This window comes from Corvus brachyrhynchos, unplaced genomic scaffold, assembly GCF_000691975.1.
Source record: "Corvus brachyrhynchos isolate BGI_N302 unplaced genomic scaffold, ASM69197v1 scaffold91, whole genome shotgun sequence".
Classification (NCBI taxonomy): Eukaryota; Metazoa; Chordata; class Aves; order Passeriformes; family Corvidae; genus Corvus; species Corvus brachyrhynchos.
The window spans coordinates 3,438,991-3,464,222 of record NW_008236442.1 but is presented as its reverse complement, the minus strand read 5'-3'; the positions used below and the strand labels follow the sequence as shown (position 1 = coordinate 3,464,222).

General features: G+C 43.0%; 1 protein-coding gene across 2 annotated transcripts in view; it reads right to left on the bottom strand.

Moving 5' to 3' along the window:
- MITF (melanogenesis associated transcription factor) overlaps nucleotides 1–21,858 on the bottom strand; it is a 95,255-nt gene extending 73,397 nt beyond the window's left edge. Inside the window, exon 1 of one of the 2 annotated variants that reach the window (XM_017747223.1) lies at nucleotides 21,619–21,858. The gene's annotated coding sequence lies outside the window, so the exon portion shown is untranslated. Of the gene's footprint in view, nucleotides 1–12,307; nucleotides 12,372–21,618 lie in introns of those variants that run through there. The other variant, XM_017747220.1, reaches the window with a different exon arrangement.
- Nucleotides 21,859–25,232: the final 3,374 nt, after the last annotated feature.

Genomic DNA, 25,232 nt, shown 5'->3' with positions numbered 1-25,232 from the left:
CAGGAATGATGATAAAGGCCTCTTCTATAAGGCATTTTTCGAATTAGAAAACACAGCCACTGTTGTCCAAGCGCAAACAATGGTCCCTGTTCGAAAAGAAATGGAGAGGGGCCAAATGCTTGGCTGTATAATCCAAGCAGAGCTGCACCGAGGGACTGCAGTCTGGCAGAAGGTACACGGCAGGCCCAGAGATGCTCAGCAGCACTGGCACAAAGCAGAGGAAGCACACCCTGCTCCCTGACCGCTGTCCCCCTTCCTCCCTGCACCACCCACAGCAACACTCCACGCACACAACGTTGCACCACTCAAGCAGCTCAGTGCTGACCGTGTTTAAGCTCCAGACATGTATATAAAAATAATTACGAAAAATGCTGGGATGCTGGAAAATTTGCTTTCATATTCACAGCATGTTCCTTTTGCCTCTGCAGTTGTCTTCTGACGCCTCTGCCCAGATGCAAACCGAAACTGGTTAAGTAACAGTGCAGTTCACCCTTGATGATGCAGAGTTTCTAATGAGGGACTTCCCAAGAAAATAATACCCAGACTTTGAGTAATAATTATTCATACATGTTATAAATAAACACAGCTCCTAATACTTTTAATTAGATGGTTTCCACCGACAAGTTATGTTCCCTTTAAATATTTACATTGTGAAAAGAAACCATACAGCATTTATCCAGTGATGGAGGAGTTGAAGAGTGGACTTACGTCAAAATGGACTTGCTGGAGACCCTATTACAGCTTTCTCTTTCTGACTAGGTAAAAAACTGATGAGGACCAAAAGCATTAATACACTCTATTGTACACATTTGAATAAAATTAATTGTTTAAATGAGTAAAAGTTTGCCCATCTGCATTAAAAGTTACAATAACATTTCAAAATATTAAACAAAGCAGCTGCTGAATGACTTGCAATTCCTGACAGCTCCCCGTACTCAGAGGCTTCTATTTTGCCACATTCCCTTGAGCACATTGGGTATTTTACCCACTGTCCCACTACCTAAAACCAGTTTATTTATCAAAGTCACAAAACCTAAGGCTCTGTCTGTATTTCCCCTTCCATATCAGTATATCAGGGGGGTTATGCATATTCACTCATATATACACCAAATCTCTATCTGCTACTTAATTATTTGTTTGCACTGCCACAGTGCACAAGGGCAGTCAACATCAATCAGCATCTTGTACAAACAGCACCACACAAATAGCAAACATGACCACTCATGTCCTGAAAAACTTTAATTATAGAAGACAGACAACATAAGAAACATGAGAGGAGACAGAAGAGTGCCAGGAGACAGTAGCAGTCCTTACAATAGATGCTAGCCAAAGGGTCTGTTTGTCTTTTTTAATAATGATAAAAAACCCCCAACCACTTCCTACTGTGGATCTCTTCTTCCCTTCGAAGGAAGGAGAAATATCTTTTCCGTATGAAATGGTCGATTCATTTTGATGCAACAAGGCCAAGACGAAGTTTGACTTGAAACAGCATTGTGTCTGGGAGTCCTCCCTCTCCTTCCTCCCCAGGTGCAGCTCTGCTGATCCTTTCCCCTCATTTTCTTGGAATGAAACTGATTTTATGCCATGCTGCCATAGAAGTGTTGCAGCACAAAGTATCTCAAGATCATCTTTACCTGCCAGTTTATCCCCTGCACTGCAAGCTAAAGATCTCGAGGGAAAGAATGGAAGACAGATGGCAAAAAGTAAGCTAACAAGTCTCTTTCTATAAGAGCCCCTTGTTAAACAACAACCCAAAGAAACTGGAGAAATGGGGCAGGAAAGGACTGTGAGTTAAGAAAGGTGGGTAAGCAGATTCAGCCAGACACCTGCTGCAAAAGCTTTGTGAGATGACTCACGCAGTGTTCTGCTCCCCTCTCCAGCTTAGCTCACCACTGGATCAGAGGGATGTGCTACATATCAGGAAAGAAAGGGTGGAGTTGACAGAACATTTCCTGGGCAATCACAGGAGCAATAAGCAGCCTGTTTGTCCACCCAGTGCAATTACAGGAACATCAACACTGCTCAAGCACACTCAGCATGCAAGAGAGCCCTGAGAACTGCTCCATCAGCCTCAGCTGCAAGAGGCTGGATAGAATCTGTTCCTGGAACAGCAAGCTCCGGAGTACCTGGCATCCACTGGGAACAGTGAAGAGGCTCCTGTGTGCCACCAAGAGCTGTAAAAACACAACACCCACTCCCTGCCATCTCTCAACTTACAGCACAGTTCCCTAATAAAATCATTTGAAGTGGTTCACAAACATAACAATCATGGAATGCGGTCTGTTGGACACAGCAAAAGCTTTGGGAAGGTGAAGCAGATGTGCTATAACACAAGACAAATCTGGAATAATGACTTCCAAGGTGGGAAGGGAGAAGGCTAAGAACATGTAGGAAATTATGGCAGCCAGCTCACTTTACTAACAGACAAAACCAGCTCCATGTTTCAAGAGCAAGTATGGGAAGAAAGGGATGGGAAGCATCCTGGGGGGAGAAGATGGACATGGAAGGATACAGAAAGTTCTCACAGCTACAGATATATTTGACATACTTAATTTCAAGCCAGAAAGAATGGGCAACAGACAGATTCTAAAGGCTTTGAGTTCCTCTTTGTGCTGCATAAAAAACCTAAGGATCTTGTAGGGATGTAGTCCCACTTATACCATCAGAAGAGCCAAAGGCACATACACAACAAAGAGAGGGACTGAAGCCAGAGAGAGGAGATTAAGCAGAAACTCACCTTGACATCAGCTCCCAGCCAGCTGCTGACGCCTGCCCCAGAAACCCTCCCGAAAAAGCTTCCTCCAGGCCGGAATGTCTCACACTCCCCTGCTGTCTTGTACCCCGTGGAACAAGACTCCCAATACCCCATCACCTCCCCTCACACATCCAGCCAATACCTCCACATCCTGTGCTATTCATCTTTCTCATCTTCTCTTCATCCTCATAGCAGAGCTATTACCTACAACACTCCTAATCACAGTTAATTGGGTGCCTGCTATATGGAAGAGATCCATAATCTTCAAAGCATCTCCCAAACAAACTGGAGCAGAAGAGATTTCCCCCTCTGCTCAAGGCATTTGGCAAGAGCACAACAGCAGATATTACACCAAGTAGCCTTTTTGTTTCCAGTCCCTGAGTCACAACCCTATGCATCAAAGATTGATTTCACACCTATCTGGGATGAATGAGCTTTCCTAAACGTTTATGACATGCTTAAGAAAAAAAAAAAAGGAAGGGGAAGATATGACTCACCAAGTATTTGCTAATCTATAGCTGATCTTCAGAAATTATTACATTTCTATCGTGTTTCAGAAACAAACATGCAGATTTCAACACTTATCTCAGACCTACAGCACAGCACTCTAGAGTTAAGGGTTACCACAGCTGCTGGATGGACAAACCATACACAGTAGCCTTTTCCAGGAGACAAAAAAAAACATCAAGGCACACAGATCAGTCAGAAATAAAAGGCTTCCTTAAAATTACATACTCATAGATTCAAGGCTTTTTTCTTGAACTCTGCTGTAATCCCTACTCTCTTCTATTAGTGCAAATGGCAGCACAGACTCAGCAGATTCAAGTTTATTTTATTTCTTTTTAACCACCAAAATTCTTCTCAGGTTTCCAGAAGGACCATGTTGTCTCTTCCCATCCTCGAAGGTATTTGGCAAAAGAAGAGGCAACGCCTGTACCAGAGCTGAACAGATAAACTGTCTCCCTTGGCTGGCTGAATCACCGTCTTAAATTAAGCTCAAGAATATGGAAAATCCCAAGCTTTCCTCTGCCTCCCCATATTCCTACTCCCTGTTTCAAGGGGGAAGTCCTACACAACTTCAGGAATCAGTTTTGCCCCCAGGTACAGACAAGTGAAGTACATGACAGCAGGCTCCAGATTCCTTGGCCCAGCTATGTTTTTTTTTCCCAACAGCTGACCCTAAAGTTACCTTAGGAGATGAATCCACACAGAATCCAACCACACAGGTGGTCTTTATGCAAGGGAAGGGACTGCAACACTTAGAGCCAGACTCAGAGCAGTAGTTCCTTGTTTAGGGAATCCTGCAAATAGCCCAGCACAGATTTTTTGCACCACAAATGTTGAAGCCTGTAAAAGCAGAGCAGAAAGAAATGCCACCTATGGAAAAAGTTTTAAATTGCTGAAAAATCGATTTTTCTATGAAACCAGCAGGGTGGGGAAGGGACAACTCCCAGGGAGGTTGGACCTACCACAGCCAGTAGTGCCAACGAACTGAACTCCGAATTTGGAAGATGAGAATTGACACTACAGACCACACCACCAATCCCAGCAACCTTCACAACAGCTATTATCAAGGTCAATAAAAGAAAGTACAAAACTCAGTTACTAGGGAAGCTTATCCCCTGCTATTCCCAAAGCACAGAGCTGTGTCCACTCTAGCAGATGCTCACTTGCCTCAGAGTTATCCAAGCACATCCAGCTCTGCCTATAGCTCAGCAACAACGCACCAGCAGTGATGTTCACAGGACACAGGCAAAGGGTTCCCTCTCCCAAGCTAAGCCATGCACATTGTTCCACATGCTTTCACAGAAACTCTTTTTTTCCCTTGATCGTCCAAAGATTTAGGACTGTGCTGTCCCACATACAAGAAACAATGCAATCTTAACAACAGAACTTAAGACATGCACAAAAATAGAGATGCAAAAACCTCACCACCATTTCTCTAAAATTGTAACTTATTATACATAAGTTACTGGACACCAAAGCAGACAGAAGACAAGTAATTCTGCAGCGTTCACACCTGATGCAGAACCTCCATGTTCCGCTGACACCTGTCAGATGTGGTGGGACACAAAATGGACATCATGGCAATCAAGCTGTGTTCCTTAACCTCCACCAAAACAAGGTGGGGTTTTTGTTTGGTGGAGGGTTTTCTTGTTTGTTTTGGTTGGTTGGTTTGGGGTTTTTTTTTATACTTTCCCTCATTTTTTCCCCTTTACTTCAGCAGACCCAAAGCCTTTTTGCTAGTTTTGACACTTTCTTTTCCCCAGCCATATTTTTACTGTGTGTGGGCACTTGAATTCTCTTTGATTACAAAAGAATTAAGCACTCGACTACCTTAAAAACCGTGTTTCTTTTCAGTATGTTGTTCCTATTGTATTTCTTTTATGTTCCACTTCAATGGCTACTAACATACCAAGCCCAGGTCTTTGTTTTTTTTAAATGAAGCAGATCTCCTGACAGCACTGGCAACAGAAGCATTGCTTGAACAGAGGAACCAACAGTTGCTCTTAACAGTGTATGGTAATGAACGAGACAATCCCCATTAACCCTGGCTAATAACCACAGTTTCACACCCTACAAAAGTCCTGCTGCTTAGCAAAAGAGGAACAGGCAACCTTCAATTAACTCTTTCTTTCTTGTTTAAATATAGTTTCCTGAGTTTACTGGTGACCAAATCCTTTGCTTAACTCGTGAGAGTTTCATTTTAGTGGGAAAACTCCAAGAATTCTGCTTTCATTCAAATAAAATCTGAAATTGACTTCGGGTTCTCTTATGGGCTTAATGTCGCTAGGGAAGAGTCTGCATCTTTTGCCAAGACATTAAATCTTCCTCCCCACCAGGTAAATTCTCACTGGCTAACAGCTGGAAAAGAGCTGGATCACTGACACACACAACAATCCGACAACTGAAAATAAGCAGATTGATCTGTTATTCCCATTCTTGCCAGCAAGTGTTGCTGTTTACCAAGTGAAAGCAAGAATGGGGAAAAAAACCACAAGCAAGAAAAAAGTATTGCTAAATTTTCTTATTGTGTTTGTACCCAAATCTTTCCATGCAGAATTCTGATTCATCAATTGAAACTCAGTGTGGCTTCAGAAGAACGTGCTTTCAATAGCTTCTGAAAGCAGAAAGCTTGCAGACTATTTTCTGAAAAAAAAAAAAAAAAAGAACATGCATATGATCTTCTGCAGTGTTGATAAGCACATAGCAAATGCCCAGGGAGAAAATTTGTGTGGGGAGATAACTGTAGAAACTATTCTTAGTAACAGAGCTCTGCATCTGTTAAACTAACTCTGTTGGCACTGCGCTGAAAATTTATATTCACGAACACGTGTTCCAAATGTTGTGAAAAAGATACTATTTTAAATCCTGGTTTATGTAACCTGAAACATCTCTGAGAGCTCATGGAGGTATTTTCATTGCGTACCAAGGAGGAGCAGAGCCTGGTGGTCCCTAGCACAGGGGGGATTCAAACAAGAGCCACTGGTGTGAGGGCAGCAGAAGCCCTCACGTTAAAGTCACCGCAAAAGACAGAGCAAAGCCCCACCACCCACAGAAACAGGTTATACAATCACAGGCCTAAACGTGGATGAAAACTAAAGGCTTTAAAACTGGGGTTTTGCTGTTTGAACCACTGTCACAGCACGGGGAACTCATCTTTAGCAAAACATTTAAGCAAATCCTCGATGTTCAGTATACCATGACATTACAGTCTCTGATCATGCACCAACATAGGATCCCAGGCAAGCAATAAAGCCCTTAAGAGGCCTGCAGATGAAAAGAATATAGTGCAAGCCTCGTGCATGAATAAGATGGCAAATTCATCTGAAGACAATGATTAGATCCCCAGTTTTAATAGACAATTTTATTGATCAAATTTCAATACTTGTTTTAGCCATCTTATTTCACGCCGCAAACTACTTTTGGTAGGAGAAAAGTTCATTACAGACTTTTTATTCCCTTCTAGCATCAGCCATTTTTTCAAGTCCTCCCATAGCGTTTTATTTTTGGACACTCTGGGAAGCTGGGGTAGAAGGTTCCTCTCTCCCCAATACGACAGTGCCTCCAAAGGTAGAACAAGCAGAAACCGTGGCAAACTATGCATTTTCAGTAACTCCTTTGTGGTTGTGCCTCTAAGTACCAAACAGAGCTGGACCCCTGGATGTAGCTGTAAATAACTGCTGTCAAATGGAGTAAGACCATTCACCTCTAAACCTCATCAAATGGCTGAGAATGGTCTCTGTGTTTGACAGCACCTGAAGACCACTGTGACACCTTCCTGCAATTTTAAGTGAACATGAGAGACTCAAAGTCTGAAAGATTTTGGAGAAAGAAAGACAGAGAAAAAAAATAAAGCCTGAAAGTTGCAGGGACTCCAGCAAAACTGATTTTTATTCGGTTAAACAGCCAAAAGCAGTATTAGATTGTACCACCCACACCAGACTTGCTCATAACCCCTTCCTCCTGGCTCTCAGGGGCCATATTCTGGTACCCATTTTGAAAAGCAGCCTCCTTCCTTAACCACCTTCTATTAACATGCTTTTTCATAAAACTGATGGTACAGACAAGCCCTACAGTAGTTGCAGAGAAGGTATTTTTTCCTGCTAAGCCATCCTCATGGCAACAGCCAGAAATACCCTTCAGTAACCCCTACATGTCAACAAGCTCCATTCCAGCCCAGGCTGTTTGGTATAGCAGTTCTTTCACAAGTCTCTGGTGGGACTGTAAATTCTGGCAGTGTCAAATGCATTTCCTTTTATTACAAAACCATTTTGAAGCCATCAGAAAGATTTCTCATTTGTAAACTAGCACTTCTATATTTAGGATGTTACTTGGATTACAGATTTATTTTTTCTTCCTGACACTGCAGAAATGGAGGAAAATAAAAGGCAGGAACACTAGCAGAGGCGAGCAGGCAACTTTTCAAATACTGGAAAAGGGTTTAAGTTCTTGGAGAAGGGGACTGTTTCTCTGGATTAGAAGGAAAGCCTGATTCCCAGCTTCCAGATGAAACACTGTCCCTGATTTCACCCCCCTGTAAAACAGAAACTCTTCCTCTGGCCAGGCTCACCTGCAGTGTGACTTGTGGTCTGCTGCTGAAAGCAAAGGGTCAAGGTGTTACAGGGATGTGGGGTGAAAAACCAAAGATTCATTGAGTGCCCAGTAAGGAGAAGACCATACACTTCCATAACTCCCTATTTCTTCTCTGTTGAAAGCACAAATGCAACCTACTGAGCCCTCAGCCAAACCAAGGGAAGTAGATCCCCCTCACAAGGCATCTGCTCCCCAGAGACAGCAGCCTTTTAGAAGTACTGGGCTAAGTTGTTTTAACATGTACACTGAACTACATCATGATATGGACTTTGTGAGTCAAATAAAATATGACAAATAGCTGATGAAAGTACAGATTTCAGTTTTTCATCTAAACTAAGACACTGGGAAAAGAAACAAGTCACCTGTACCTGCAAAAATGAATACAGAACACAGCTTGGCATGAGAGACTGCTAAATAAATTCTAGATCAAACTAACAAACATGACTGACAGCATAATGACTAATACCCCACGTAAAGCAAAACTCTTTCTTATGGACTTGGGAGATTTTGGTGTCTTGGACTGGATTCTCCCAACTCAGATGAGTTTGTTTTCATCAATTCTGGAATAGCTGGCTCAATTACCTTCTCAGAGTTAAGTATATCCAAGATTTTGATTCCTTGACTAAAACCTGCTCTGTAGCTAAAACTAACACCAAGGCCTACCCAAATGGCTTGGTACAAATAAACTGGGGGAGGGCTGCATACATTACTTCCCAGATCTCTGGATAGACTTTTTTTGGGGGAGGAGGGCACTGTTCCAATAGTTTCTTAAAATTACGGCAGCAGAACAGAGTGTGAAGCTGGGTGGCAAGGAGCTGCCAACACATCAAGCACTTGCAATGATTCATTAGTCCACACTTTGACGAGTTGTTCCTGGGTTTGAAACAACGAGAGAAAGAAGGAACGAGACATCCAACCTGCCAGAGCTCGGCTGAGTGGTTCTCACCAGAACCCAGGTGCTGGAGAATGCATGGGAGAGGCAGAGTCACATCCTGTCCTGTTCAGCACCCTGTCTCTAGTGGGAAAGGACACAAGCCCAGCTACTCTCTGTGGTCTGTTCCCCTCCAGCATCCACAGTCATTAACTGAGGGATAGAGCAACCCCAGTCCACCTGCCCTCAGTGTCTGGTTTGTCCATTAAACTGCCCAATCTTTTTGAGACTTCCAGTACAATCTACCTCCACAGCCTCCTGAGCAACCAAATCCACGTGTTAACTACCTGCTTAAGCTTATTACTTTCGCTACAAACCCACATTATTTAATTTCATGTGTTTACTTTTATTTTAATCCAGGTAGCTATCTTGTGAAATGATGGAAAAGTGGTTTGCATCTTGAAGTCATATACATTAACTGGTAGAAAAAAGAATAAACCAAGAGAACAGCCACTGGCAAGGGACCACTTTGATGGTTCAGCATTTGTGTTCAATTATCATCTAACATCTCTGCCTGTGCATTTTCTTTGAATGAAAACATTACCATAATTTCCGATTTATTGAACCCTAATCTGTCTGTTTTTCCTATTAAAGCTTTTTCCAGGTTTCCATCCTCCCTTTCCCCACAGAAAGAGTCTTTGAAAAGTTTTTATCAAATGTAATTTAGCCTGCTTCAGCTATTTCCAGATGGCCTGCAGTGTGTTGAAGTTACACACTCATGATTTTCCAATGGAGAAGAAATAAATGGAAGTAAGACAGGATTTCCAAAGCAAGAACCTCGCAAGTACCTCACGAATTACAATACTTCATTTCTTCTAATAAAATCACACTGAATTGGAATCAGTTCACAGAGATACCAAACACTCCCAATGACTTCACCGTTGTCTCCAACCCAAACAGCTTTTTCATGGAAAGAGGGCCGCGGCACATGCAGGTATTCAGACTGTTGGCACATCTTACTGGAATCTCTTGCCTGAAAATCCAGCCATTAACATATGGAAGAATTGGAGCAAGTGCTTCTATTTTTATCATACACCATCTTTTCTGAGTTATAATGTTCTCTGCATTAAAGGTATTCGGCAAAAGACAAAAAAAAGACAAAAAATTGTGAATTGAGATCAAGAATTACAGCACAGAGCTTAGCGTGGCCATCAGTATGATGGCACTGTTTTCTCTGTAGAATCCTCATTCAAGTTTTGTGCTGCACAGTACAAATACTCCCGCAAAAGGAGCTCCTGAATAGCATTATCAGGCAGCTCTTATAGGAGGACAGCCTGGAAGATCAGGAGACAAATGTGTCTCCACATTCCTGTCTTATACCACAAGCATCAGTAAAGCAAATATTCTGCTTTCGTTACAACAGGTTTTGTCACTTCACCACAGGCATTACTTCCTTGCCATGTCACATCTTACCTGAGACCCTACACCTGTCCAAGGCCCTGCTGCCATGAATCTCTGGCCCATACTGAGCCACCACAAATACCCAAGGGAACAGGGCTGGGATCCAGAGCCACACTTTCCTGATGCTCGAGAAGGAAAGCTGGATGATGGTCACCAACAATGCCACATTTCTCCCAACAACTTTCCAGCGCTGCTCAGTGCTTTACCCCACTTGCAAAGGAAGATCCTCAGAGGAACCTCCAGGTGTACCTGCCCCGACCAAGTCCATCAAGAGCTCACTCCTGGGCAGGACAAGGAGCAGGGTTCTGCCAACAGCAAGGCAGTGGGTGTGCTAGGACTCCATCCCATCATGCTGACAGCTCTGCCTCATTGTTTCCCCCTGCAGCCATCTGCTTCTCGTGTCTTATTCTCAGATGGCTGAGCTGCTGTGAAGCAGCCCACCACCTCCCCTCATGCTCACACAGCACCTACCAGCAGCACGGGACGCTATGTCCCGAGCAGGGACCTGAAGTGTTACAGTAGAATAAGTCGTAACACATAGAAAAAAAGCTTTTTACAGAAGATGGTGTTGTTGGAGCTTCCCAGATATACTGCTGACAAAATAATGTCACGTTTCATCACCATTTCCCTGATGTGTGTCAACAACAGGGGAGCCCTCTTCAACCAGTACAGCTGAAAGCACCCTGTATCAAAGTTGTAGGTCTATATTCAAAGCTGCTGAGGAGAAACAAGGTTTATATTCTGATTAATTGTTCAGGACGAAAATATGAGCTCTGACATAATGTAATAGCTATTTTGGCACAACTTTTGAGGAGCATGAGTAAGCAGCCTCTCCTAATTGATGTGCAGATCCTGGAGTGGGTAGTAACTGCATAATAGCTTCATGTTGTCTTCTGAAAGTTAACACAGATGTGAACCCTGTCAAACTAGTCCACAGTTACCAGCAGCAGCTACTCACTGGAAGAACTTAACCCCATTTCATCCTTTATCTACATTTTCTGTCTTCCATGGAAAATGGATTAACACAGGATGACTTGGCCATCACAGCCTCAGTCAACACAAACGGTTCCAGGCCTCAGTGGTGGCAGGAGGACTCCAGCAGTCCCTCCAAATCTCTTGGCTAAAGACGTTACCATCCAGCAGCGGAGCAGACAGAGCAGCCACGCGTGCTGTTAGACAACAGCCAACCTGTTCTAAGACAGTTTAGCTTAGTCTGTAGTCAGAGGGGTTAGTGTTAACCTGCATTACGTGGTATTTGCTGTGAACCAGGACTTTGCACACAGATAACTCTTGCTGTAGAGCTGACAGCAGTAAATTATTACACAGAATTAACTAAACTATGCTTGAGCTGTAAGATGATTAGCTCAGTGAGCCTGTATTTTTGGGTCATGGTTCCTATGGAGTAAGCATAAAGCTGAAGAAGAGAGCCCTGGCAGGTTAACAGACCACAGGCATATGCTTCTCCTTCATGTCAAAAATATCAAGAATCAGTCACAAAGTCCTCAAACTGCACTCATTGGTAAAGGTGTCACTGGCTGTAAGCATGGTACTTGTCACACTTTCTGCTGGAATGCTGGTTTTAAGACAGTGAAGTTCAACTGCACACAAACAACCACAGGCCAGCAACCGTGCAACTCACACATGACTTCTACCATGTTTTTATAAGGTCAGCAGCATGCTTTTAAGTTCCATCCAACCCAGCATAACTGCAAGCTGCCACAGCAGGAGGAGTCTGGCCCACAGTCTGCTTCTCAATCCTCCCCTGAGTTGGGTCTTGTAACTGTGTGGCTGTAGCACAAGTCGGTTCTGTCAGCAGATGGAAAACTTTTTATTTTGAGCATGTGTGGTCCTTTCCCATTGAATCAGCAAGATAAACCAACTCTACTTACAGCTGTTTAAGAGCCCAGATCCTTCTCAGCACTGGGCACAGCCATACCTTGCAGACATCAGGTGTAGCACAAAACCACACCCACGTAGTGCAGAGTCCTTCTGACACTCGTGAGGTGAACTTTTACCCCATGTTACTGCCTTGGAAATCAAGCAGCTAAGTAAGTGATAAGAAGCTATTTTTTACCTTAAATCACTCAAATGATAACAAAGAAGAAGCCTCTGATTTCACATACCTAAGTTAGAGAGGTGGTGACTGGAAAAACGCTGAGCCTTCTGCATCTTCGCCTTCAACATTTTCTGAAGTAGACAATGACAAATAATTGGTAAAAGTGCACTTTAACGTGAGAACACACATTACAGGGCAAAAGAATAAGACAGCATTGCTCTGCAAATGTTCATGTTCTAAACTGGAGTTGTTACACAGCATCTGGTTCACAGACCAAAAAAAGATGTGTAATCAGCATTTTGTGCATGCAGTGTCCAGTATAAAAAGGGAAGGCTGTCCCTTATCCCTGCAGTCACCCAAAACTCCTGGGCAGCAGAAACTGGTGCAGTTTTCCAGGCTGTTTGAGAACCTGTACCTTATATCTAAAGGCAAGTCAGCCTGTATGAACTGGTGTGATGCCAGCAGCCCAATCCTGAAAAGCACAGGACTTACCAGCTGGCACATACCCCACACATACACGCAATAAACTGACACTTTCTGAGGAAAATTAAACCCATCTGTATGCAGTGCCGGGAGTAGTTAAACAGTCCCCTTGCCAGAGGAGCTGGGGACTTGACTTTATAACACTAATGGCTATGGTAGGATGTAAAATACAGGCACAGCAGCATGAAGAGCTCTACTAACTAAATCACAAAGACCAGGCCAATTTTTGTGAAGCAACTCTGCTGCCTGGAGGTGTAATTCTCCTTCATGTACCACCTTCTGTGCCTCTCTCCAACAATAAACTCTGCAGAATATGCTGGAGTTGGAACAGAAAACTTCCATTAGAACAGAAAAGGGCATCTTCATCTTTATACACCCCTCCCAGCCCCTGCACATGCCTCGCACCTTTTGGTAGTTGTACAGTCACAGCCATCCCATGTCCAGACTTCAGAAAAAGCTGTACAATAAACCTCAGTGCAACAAAAACTCAGTGTGCAACATGACAAATACCAGCTCCATTACTAACTCCCAATTTAATTCAGAACATCCCTTAACCTTGCAAGTGCAGAGGCAAGACTGTGCCTTTAACACACTTCTCATTAAGAACGCAGCTTCTAGCACAGCTCTCTGTAAACTGCATATAATCAAATTTCTGCACTACCCTGTTTCAGTTTCTCATTACTGCATATCTTTCATGTTTTAATTCACATGACATTAGATTTGCTGCACTAAATGAGCACCTTCTGAACTCCAGAATAAAATGGAGGTTAATTACTAAACCAGATTTTTAAGTGAGAGTAAAACTCTATTAATGCCTAAAGCAATGCTAAACTTGACAACTTAATTGAAGTTAAGCATTGCACAGTTAAACTGCCCCAACAGCTTTATTCAAGCTGCAGCCCACACATTAAGACCTCCCAGGATCCCACGTTTTACCCAGATGACAGAGGACAGGACTCCTCCTGCTCCAGAATCTTGCATTTGCAGTGAGCCACTCAACAGGCATTTTGTGATGGCCTTGTAAGCAGATATCCAGACCTCTCCCCCACCTGCTTCTCACCTGCCTCGTCCACACCACTGAGCCTCGGGATAAACGTGGGGAGACAAACAAAAGCAATGGGTAAAAAGAGCTCCCACTTCATGAATTACAGGTAGAGGCAAAAACTGCTATCAAGATCTGCCAACATTCATCACTCACATGGTGTTAATTCTGTCACCAAAGCACCAAACAGCTAACTATGCCATAGGCACCTGGAGAGAGCAGCCATTGCTGTTCACTGTTAACCATCCACAGCCACTCTAATTTACACAAGAAAAGCCCCAAAGGACTGCCTAAATGCTAATATCATCCTCATCTAAAATCATGAAGTAAGAAGGACCACTAAGTCCACTGGGTCTCAGGTTCCTTTGGAGCTTCTAGAAGGCATTAAGAAATCTAATCTCTTCCCCAAAAAATGCTGCTTTGGGAAATCACCCTTAACTTTCTGCTTATTTCTCAACAGTTATTGGAAATGCAAAAGGAACAAAGTCTGGAACAGTAAACATGGCTTATTTTCTATACTTGGTGTTTTGTTGTTGCCAGTCAACTCCAATTATCCAAACATGTCAGAGCTTGAGAATACAGAGAAATTAAGGCAGCCTCAGAAAACAAACTGGAGACTGTACATGGTCACCTCGATGGCTGACACCAAGTAAATCAAGTAAGACTGCTATAGCAGGGCATAGCACTGTACTCTTGCTTGCTATTGACAGTACCCTTAAAGATTTTTATTTAATTGCTACACTTCATTTTACCCTGGAAGACAGCTCTGAAAGAAACTTTTCCAGTAACTCCAACAAAATTATCATGCTACAGAATGCAGTCTTTAAAATCTCCAGTTTGTTGGCCCTTGAAGCTGCCAAAAACAATCTGCACAAAACTGAAGTGCACTCCTAGACAGTCAAGACAAGATCAGCCCCAGCTGAAGATTAGATGCTCAATTCCATGTCATATTTTTTTTAATATAGCTTGGCCAAAGTGCACTGTGTGCTGTCCTGATGAACAGAAACAGCTACAGGTTACAGAAAGCCACTTTGTGCACACCAAGGAACCGATTCTAGAATTATCCCAGAGCAAGAAATGGCCAAAGTTCATGTTTACTATTTTAGAAGTAATTTCAACTTCAGTGTGTGAATTCATAGCAGACAAGTTAGAGCTGGTGCATCAAAGAACAGGAATATTTTAGTCAACAGCCTGGTAGAATTATTAGACATGTTAAACAGCCCAGATAACATCGCAAGTGATGAGCATCTGTCAAATGCTCTGCACAAACAACACCAAGGCACAGTTCTGCAGCACTGGACACAACCTCTGCTCTGAAGCTGAAGTGCTTATTAAATGCAAGGGTTATGCTGTAGGGTGCTTTGCATCCATCCACAACGGGCAATGGCAGAGTGAAAAACTAATCTGTGTCACACAGGACTGAATCAAAATGAGGAAGAAAACTTGGTGGCCCTTGAGTCACAACTGAAAAGGATGCAGAAGTTTTGCCCACCAGGTCTTTAGCTTGACCTGTAACAGTCCATTGTTTTTAGGGCAAAACCCAATAGTGCAGTCCCTTGTTTTACTTCAAAAAGCAAAGCTGAGGGAGTGCAGCTTGGGGAGGAGACGTGCAGCCTCCTGCACAGTCCGTCCTGTGTGCACTGTGACACAGGAGTCAGGAAACAGTTTATGTATAACTCAAAAAACAACCCAAAACACAAAAAAAAGCCCCACACTTTTTTCCACTGTGAGGATCATCAATACTGGAAGAGGTCATCCAGAGAAGCTGTGAAGCCTCTGTCTTTGGAGATACTCAAAACCCAGCATGACACGGCTCTGAGCAATGGAGCTGGACAAGATGATCTGCAGAGGTGTCACCTCAGTGACACTGTGAGTCTGTACAGCCATTGGGAAAAGCTTCAGACTGTTGGAAATAACTGTATTCCAAACTTTCAGATCCTGTCCATGTGACACCCAGCTTCAGACTTGACAACACTGAGGTTGGCTTTGAGAACAACCCAGTTTTGGATCCAGAAAGCTGTGGTCATATCCAGCTCCTTTTCCAGGGAAGCCACACAAGCACTCACTGTCACAGTAGGCAAATACACATGTGGGGGGCTGAAGGAACTGTTCTGTCTGATATAAGCATGTGCAGCTCTAAATACTCATCTCAAAAACTATCATCAGGACATCAGAAACTAAATGGGCAGTTAAATCTTTTGGGGGAAAAAAAGAAAAAAATAAAAACCAGTTGATAGTGCTCATCCTCTACTAAACAGACTATACCATAATTCAGTTAATTCTGCATCTCATGTTGAAAAGATTATGAATTTATCTTTTTCTAGTGGGATTTTTTACTTTTCTAAGTAGTATTTCAATGAAAGTGGAACATATTAAAATCACAGTGTCAGGCTCAAAAGTACATCAGATTTAGGATTTTGCCATATGCTGAACACTGTTCTCCCAATCCAACAACACAGATTTCAGCTCAAACCATGAGCTGAAACTGAAGCACAAATAGTCCTGAGCAGCACAGCTCACACACTTAAGGTTTGGTGGATCACTCCTGTGTTTGCTACAGGCCTGGGTCTGCAACAAGATGAAATCTACGAGTACAAAACCAATTGAATTATTTAGGATTCTGAAATAAAGACTACGCAGAAGTGTTGCACTGAACAAAGGCCTGATTAAGGCAGATCTTTAAACATATGCTTAACTTCAGCTGGCATTTAAGCCTGATTTCTTTCAAAGAAGCCTCATCCTGAACACTGGATGCTTTCTTAGCTTGCAGCTCCAACTACGCCAAGGATTTAAAGTACATTTAGGGGGGAGCACAGTCCATGCAGGCATTTGCTCAGGAATAATGCTTTTGGGAGACACTATACATCATTTTAATATTTCAATTACTTCTACAACCTCAAACAAGACCAAATTGTTTCTAAAATTCCAGCACGTAGACACCTCCCTGAATTTTAACTCAAATTCTCATCTTCTTCTAACAAGATGCCAGGAAACAGAAAAGAGCCTGTTCCCAAAAACTTTGATAAAATTCAGTTAAATTATCCAGATGGTTTTCATTCCACAGAAAATACTAAACCAGCAGTCTGCAGAGCATAGCATTTTCTAAATACACAAAATAAGGAGAAAACAATGCACAAATGGAAAGTGCAAATGCTGAGCCCATTATATTTTTGTTCCAGCAGAAATGCAGCACAATCAATACAATCTTGCAGTTCTAGAGGACCCATCTTTCTGCTGCCAGGGGTGCTCTGCAGCTGTAAGCACCACCAAATAAACTGCATGCAGCTCAACCACCTAATTTTTCCTGTGCTACATGCGGAAAGGAGGAACTGCATTCCCACCCACTTAACCTCCAAAACCCAGCATTCCTTACAGCACGAGAAGCCAGAGAGCACCTGCAGAACAACCTGTGTACTTTGAATGACTCTGCAAGCAGCCAAATTTAGCAAATTTGCTATTTTCTCCAAAGCACAGCCTGATTCTGTGGCTCTTAAATACAGGGAAAACTGTCTTAGATTAAATAGTGATTACAGATTTAGAATTTCAAGAGCTGTGAAAGTCCTTGCCACAGAAAATAAACCCACTGAGAAGAGATGAGGACAGATACTGCAATTTTCTGTGCTGTGCTATTTAATAAATCTCAATGCAAAGGAATTAAATTACAGATGGGGAAACAAGCATCTATATAATTATATGACAACACCTGGAATCATTCAAATCCACCACCCGCAGAATCAGAAAACTGATCAGCAAGAGATGAGCCATGAAAAAAAATCTCTCTGCAGTTACAGATGGATATTCATCCCTTTTACCTGGCATCTCACTAAAATGTTTCATAGCAACAGAGCAGGAGTTATCCCACAACAGGGGACAGGACTGGTTATCACACAAAGCAGCACCATCCTGCACAGTACATCCCAAAAATGAGAGGAGAAAACAGGCCAGTGAGCAAACTCAGTACTTAAACTGAGTTTCTTAAACAGTAAGAAATCCCTGAAGGATTTCTTCTTTAGATCATTAGTATGTTTTCTCGTGCAGTGCTGCTGGTTGTCCTCATCACCCAGCCAGGAAGGCACAGACAAGAGCATCCCCAGCCCTGCTGAGCACTGCAGCACAGTGATAGCACAGTGATGCTCTCGCAGTCCTTGGGGACAGCGGGACCCTTCAGCTCCCCTGAGCCTCCATCTCTGTGCCTTCCTAAAACAGCTCTTCAGGCTACCTAGGGAAAGCTCTGAGGATGGAAATGGTGGGATCACCAGCTGATAAAGCCACCATCAGGTGCCCCAGGTGGAAGCTCACTGCAAGAGCCACCTTTTCTCAGTGGCCTTCTTTTCACGGACCCAGCACAACTCTCAGCACAGCAGAGAGCATTCAGGAACACAGGATCACTGGACCTGTTCCTGTGCAGGTCTATTTATAGTCTCAAGTGGTGCTGCAAGGCAAAATGCCAAATGGTCCCCAGTTTCAAAGAGCAAGTCCCTGAAGTGCTCCACCTGAGAACCAAGAACACGTGCCCCAGACTGGGGCAAGAGACCACTGCAGGCACAGTGACTTGTGCCTGCAGTGGCAGGGAAACTTTGCCTTATGGACATCTTTGCACCCCAGCACAACTCTTACAAGCACCTTCATTAGAAAGGCTAAGTGAGGGATAATTATGACTCCTCCACAAAGGAGGACTGCTTTGGAAAGACAGCAGTTACTGCCTGCTCAGAGGGATCTCTCCCAGAAAGCAGGAGGCTGCCATAAAGGTAGGGCGGCCAATTCCTTGGGAAATACCAAAAAAAGCTGCAAAGAAGACCCTCCCCAGCTCTGAAAATGCCCAGCAGCAACACCAGGCTGCTTCCAGCCAATGCTGGTTTTGTTGCAGGGGCAGCTCCAGCACCTCTGAGAGCCTCGTAACAGGCAGATCCATTTCACACTTTTCTACGTTCCTTGACACACTTGAAAAACACAACGTCCTTGCTGGCCCACAGCATCTTCAGGGCTAACAGCCCCTACAGCACAGCTTTGTACAGTATCAAAAGTTGCATTACCTGGGAACCAAATTATCACTTGCAGAGCAGTTTTGCAATTAGATTGAAACTGTAAATTGTGCAACAAGCTAAATTAAAAACAAGTTTGTGATACAGACATAATCTTAGTTCAACTCCTCTTACTCACCTTACTCCTTTTTAACTCGTTTCTACACAGATTCAAGCTCCTTTTGCTGGACCACAAATGACTTTGCATTCCTAAAAAATTAAGCACTCCTAAGAACTAACGTATGTTTGTCGTCACTCTTAATATCCACCTTTGCCTGAAGCTTCTTCACCAACACTCACCACTCTGAGAGGCCTTTTGGGCATTAGAGTCCATACCACCCTTCAACTTCCTTGCCTTCCTGCAACATTTCAGGACTCCTTCCCTTCATTCAACTCTCTCTGCCCCAAATATCACCACTCTTACTTTGAGCAGGTCCCCATATTTCATGCTGTGACCTCAATTACAGAGGTTTGGACAACTACCTTTCAGATGGGGCTGAAAACCATCTAATTTCTGAGCACATCTTACTTGCTTCCTGGTTAGAGCTGTTCCACTTCATACAAGTAACTATTTTCTGGAGCAAAGTGAGAACCATCCCATGCAAATACTCTTTCCTTTTTTTTAAGTCCCCCCTGCCCCTACCAGGTTCAAACAACACTATATAAAGGCAAAACCGAGTAGCTTCTGCAAAAAAAGACCCCGGTTTATTGGTTTGGGCACTCCCAAGGACAGTGGGCACTTTCAATCCTATGTCTTGAGTCATAGTCAGGACTGGAACTCAAAACTTCTATGTGCTGAGTGGATAAAGCTGGGGCAGGGGGATGTCATCCTACCTGCTCTTCCTCATTTCTCTAAGAGCACACCTGCCTTGCGCACGTCACTCTGAGGAAGGTTTAGCAACAGCTCCCCTGGACCTGACACCCAAATCTTTGAGGGACAGCATTCAGCACCACCAGCAGCCTCTTGCAGCCTTCCCTGGCCAACTTGGGCATTCCCAAACTCCACAGGCCAGTGTTCACCAGCCTGCTTTGAAGCCACCCCGAGGTTCTTTAAGGAACCCAGACACCCACCTCATGGGTTTTTTTTAAATTCCACTAGGCAACAGAACACATAAAAATGAGATGACGCAAGGCTAACCCAAAGCTCCCCTAATGAACATAGCCCCAAGTGTCCAACAGGATGTGACAGGTGGAGGGGCAGGCGAGCCCAGCCGAGGATGAGGTCACGAAATGAGCAGTTTGCACAGTACACTACTAATCTTAAATTCCAAACTCATTATGCACAAGCCTAACAAACAAAGGAGCAGCTTAGCAGATTTACAATGTACCTTCTCTGAGGGTGGAATAATTATTTACCTGATAGCAACCTTCGTGATACAACAGCAATAAATAAATAAATAAATAAATAATCCCAGCAACTCTTGTGAACCGTGGCTTCACTAGACAGACTGACAGCTGGAACGTGCCTTTAGCTAGCTGAGCTCAGGCAGAGTTGTAAATATTTGCAACAAATAAAATAAAGCTTGCTAGACTGAGCAGAAACCCAAACATAGTAGTTAATGGAATCCAGGGAGACACTGCAAGAGACCCACACCCCCCTCAACTCCTTCCAGCTTCCAATGAACAGGGGTTTTTTTCTCTTGCTTTTCTCTAAGATCATTCCTTCCTGCACATATACACATGTCAATACCATTCTGATTTCATTCTCTCAGGTTGCAACTGTTATTTATCCAGGCTGAAGTTACTAAACATTACAGAAAAGGTTTGTATTCCTAATTCAGCTTTACAGCAGCATATTACCATGCAGTGACACATCCAGAAAAAGCATTTCCAAAGTCATACTTCATACAGGATCTCTCCTTTATTTAGATAAAAACCCAAAGAATCCTGAAAGGAAATAGTACATGTGCACAAAACATGCTCAGCTAGGCTCTCCCACTCAGATCTCTCAATGATCCTTTTCCACTTCTATGGCATTATTCCGACCTCCCAGTTTGAAGCGCCAGAACCACATGTTCCCCTTGCCCATATTCCCAATTTCTCACCATCTGACAGTTTCCAAAGTCTGCTCCCAACTTCTCACCCTGAAACAGTACCTCCGGCCCAAGTTTTTTAGCTGGCTGCTTCTCCTCCAGAAAGGATCACAGTAGGTCCTGTTTTCTTTATGCATTTATATGTCACAACAGGATGGCTGGCAGCAAGATTAGTAGCAAGCATTGATTGCTCCTGTCTCCATCCTACAAAGTATCCTTCACCTAGGACATTCCAGTTGTTTCCACATCTTGTTACTTTTCTCCGACCTCCAGACCCCAATGCCCTTGCCCTACTTGTTTCCCCCATTCCTGCAGCAGCTTGTGTTGTCACATATTTGCAAAGAAAAGAGACAGCATCTCAGAATTTGGGTTACGGGCAAGCTTTAACAATATACTATGTTATCATCGTGCTGCTTTAAACACATTAAAACTGGCAAGCTTCCAGCACCTAAGTATCTTAGAGATTATCAACATCTTTCCAGGAACCCAAAATAACAATATTCACCCGGATTTTCTCAGAATTCACCCCAAATAAATTATTTAATGTGACAGTACGCCAAACCAGGCACTTAATCCTTGCACAGAGACAACGATTGCCTTTGCAGGTTTGAACAGACACAAACGCCCTTCCAACTCTCCAGAACTTCAGTGCTCTCTTCACAAGCAGCCTCACAGGGTGGTCTCCGAAGACCAGACCCCCAACACGCTCCCCCTGGCCACACCAGCCCAAACAGCAGGTTCAGGTGGGTTTATGCCCATTTTGTGCCAGAAGAGCAGCACAAAGGAAGGTGCAACATACCTGTGAATCTAGATCAGTGTTTTTTGGGGAGCAGTTAAGGAGGATGAATCCAGGTCTTCCCAGAGGTGGCAGCTGCACCATCATCTCCAGTGCCACTCTTTCACTGAGCCGTAATATCCCTTTTTTTAAATACCACCTGCAGGACTGGGCTCCAGCCACCTGACACTGCACCTGAGGTGCTCTAGAGTAAAACAGTCTGCAAAATAGGCACTTGCTTGTTCTTGATGCTCATTTCTGCAAGGAACACAGAATTCATAAACTCCACATCTGCAAATGTATGTCTGCCTGCACTGTAAAGGAATAATCTTCATGGGAACTGATTTAAAAAAAAACTTGTTTACGGTTAGAGGCTGCTAATTACAACATTAAAATACTAGCCCGAACCCCACATTACACTTGCATTCTGTTTTACATAGCAGTATACGTAACAATCATCACAGCAAGCTGCTCTGTTGGCTCATGCTGGAAGAAATAATTATATATCACAGCAACACAATTTTGCCCTTCAACCTGCCAGTCCAGTCCATGCAGCAGCTGTGAGCAGCAGGTCAGGGTGGGGGGAGCCTACAGAGTGTTTCTACATAATCACTTAGCACTGAAGAAAAAAAAGCTAAAAACCATCAGCCCCTGGTTTGCATGCTTGGCAGAAAGCTGCTAACACAAACATAACAGCAGCCCTTGCAGCAGGGATGTTACCAGAAAAAATGAGCTCGATCCAAAGGCATTATTGGTGTTGAAGTACTAGCTGGAAGTTGTAGTGCCAGCCTTCCTTAGTAACTGTCACCATTCTTGTGCTTGTACCAGTGATACCAACACTGTCCTGTTTCACCTGGACACTACTGTGACCTCTCTGAAACATATTCTCACATGAAGCCCACAGACAACAGTGACTAAGGCCTATGCAAGTCCCAAGCTGAATTTCTGGGCAAAGATACTGAGACAGAGCCTTTCAAAAGGCACCCCAAAACTGTTAGTGCCCACCCACAGCAAACAGAGCCTTAGGGTGCCTAACACTGAAAACTACACTTAACTTCTGCCTCAGATGGGCCAGAGAACAGGCTGACCTCTCCCAAGACTTTGGTTCCAGTGAATCAGAGTATTTCAATCTTGACACTCAAAGCAGCATCAGGTTTTTTACAGCTGTTGTGGATAAAGCAGTGGCATTGTTATATTATGAATATGCAATAAAATCAGTTTTCCTGTGCTGTTTTTTTCCCCCGTATGAAGTGTAAAAACTACACATAAGCCACTAGTTGTGCTGTTACTGTTTAACTAGAGATTATTAAAAATAAATCATCACAGTTCTCGTATAATGTGATAGTGATGCAACAGTTAACTGTCCAGCAAAATCTGCCATGCCAGGCTGATTAATCATGTTGTCTTTGTTACAGCAAAAAATTATATTAAAAGACACTGAATTTTTCCAAACAAAAACATTACAGCCTGTGTATTTCAAAAACTTTTTGATTCCAAAATAGAACGAGACAGACAATAATGGCCAAGAGCCTGACCAGCTTAATGGAAGTTGGACTCTCATTTTGTTCCCAGCACTAAAACAGCAGATTGTTCACAAAAGACAATTAAAAGCCAACAATTTCAATTTTTTTAGCAGAAAAGTAAACAGAAAATTACTCCTTCTGTTTCATTTTCAAAGTCTTAAAGCATGTTGCTTTGAAAAGCAAACATAGAAACACGAGGGCATCATTAAAGTGTCAGAACAGGTTTCTCTTGTACCCTCATTTTTAAGCAGCTGTACTGATTTCTTCCCAATCAACTTTTAATCAGAGAACATGGTTAAGAAGCTGAATTTGCTTGTAAAATCTCTTCTGCAAATCTCTTCTGCTCTTGCTTCCCAGTTTTCTTCTAGCTCCTGACCAGACTGTACAGCTTTTCATGTTGCCTGCCACCATGCTGGAAAGGACCTCTGATACATTGCCCTAAGTGCCAAATAAAAACACACACAGTGCACAAGAGCCTCTGCAATGACTTCTAAATGACAATGGGTAAGTTCACAGCAGACCCACAAATTTTAGACCAGAAGGTTATGAAATGACCTCCACTCTACATGGGGTAATGAGCAGTACCAGGGCCAGTCCAGCTTTCCATCAGCAGGGCTGCACGGGCTTATTTCCAGCCTTTTAAGAGACAGAATATATTGATTCAAATTATCACCTGGAATCTGTAAATCAACAGTAGCTAGCTAGGGAAGTTTCCTTCTCACCAGAAAAGTACAGATTTATTTCAAGCAGAATGCGCATGTACTTACACAAAACTAATGCAGCCAGCAGTCTGATAAATAAAAAGCAAACACATGTGCTTGCTAAAAGATGCACAGTCGGTGCAGCCAGCTCGGCCTCAAAATATCTGTGCCCTCTCTGATCAGCTTGGCAGTCACACAAAACCCTCCCGAGGAAAGCAGGCCAGGGAAGCAAAAAGGTGATGCTCAATAGTTCGTATCAAAGCAAATGCTGAACTGAATTTCATGGGCTATTTCTGTTTCCTTGCTAAATAGCAAAGGCCTACTGCAAATAACAGAGTGAGAGTTTTGCAGGAGAGAAAAGGTCACCCAGGATCTCTCACCATGAAAAATGCTGTGCTACAGACAGGGAGCAGCACTGTATCCCTGTGTAAAGAAATATACAGAAATACTACTTATTGTCTCCACATGTTTATACAATAGACACTCCAACTGCAGCCTTTCCTTTTAAGACTGTTTTCAAAAATAAAAAAGTACAAAAAGATGTGGTGAGGGTTTCCTTCCCAGTGCAGCAAATTTGAGGTGCAGAATAAACATGGAATTATTGAGTCACTCACAAAAATGTTACCGGAGAGATTTCAGAGACATACTTCTGGCTTAGCTCTACTCCCACTGACGTCGGTTCAGACTTTTACCACTGATTTCAGGCAGTGCTGGCCTACGTAGCACTTCCAGCTCAGCTATTATTACCTTTTAGTTTAAAATATGTAATGTTCCTCTGTAACAGACGGAAAAATATTTCAGGAACTTTTTAAATCTGTTCCTCCAAGATACATTTTTATTTTTTTTTAAATCACACTGAGACACGGTTCCTGGATGCAAGAACATGTGACCATGTTCTAAATAAAGGATATTTTCCACTTCTTGCACAACTGGAACAGATATAAGCAGTAGCTTGAACAAACTGCATTGCAGAACCCAACCAGAATATAAAACACTTGAATAAGATCCATAAATAGCAGTAATATGAAAAGACTACCTCCAATAAGGCACAAACTCAATGTTAAGCCTAATGTAATCAAGTTCAAATTCAATCACACTGCAAAGTTCATTTACAAAATTTAATTTGATCATCTGCAGGCTAAGGCACTAGGGCACTTCAGAAGAGTCCTCTTTGGCTCCAGAGTAAGCACACATTTCAAATATGTGTGCCTATTTGGCAAAATTAATATTTCCTCAACAATCATTGTGTATTAAAAGGGAAGCTTTAACTAAATCAAGATTTCCGTGTTGACCACCAGATAAGAGGAAAAAACCAAAAACGAATGCTTTACAGAGGATCCTAACTGGACAGAGATGGGGCACCAGCTGATACAAGTAAATTATTGAAGGTTTGCACAATGAAAAAAGTCTTTGG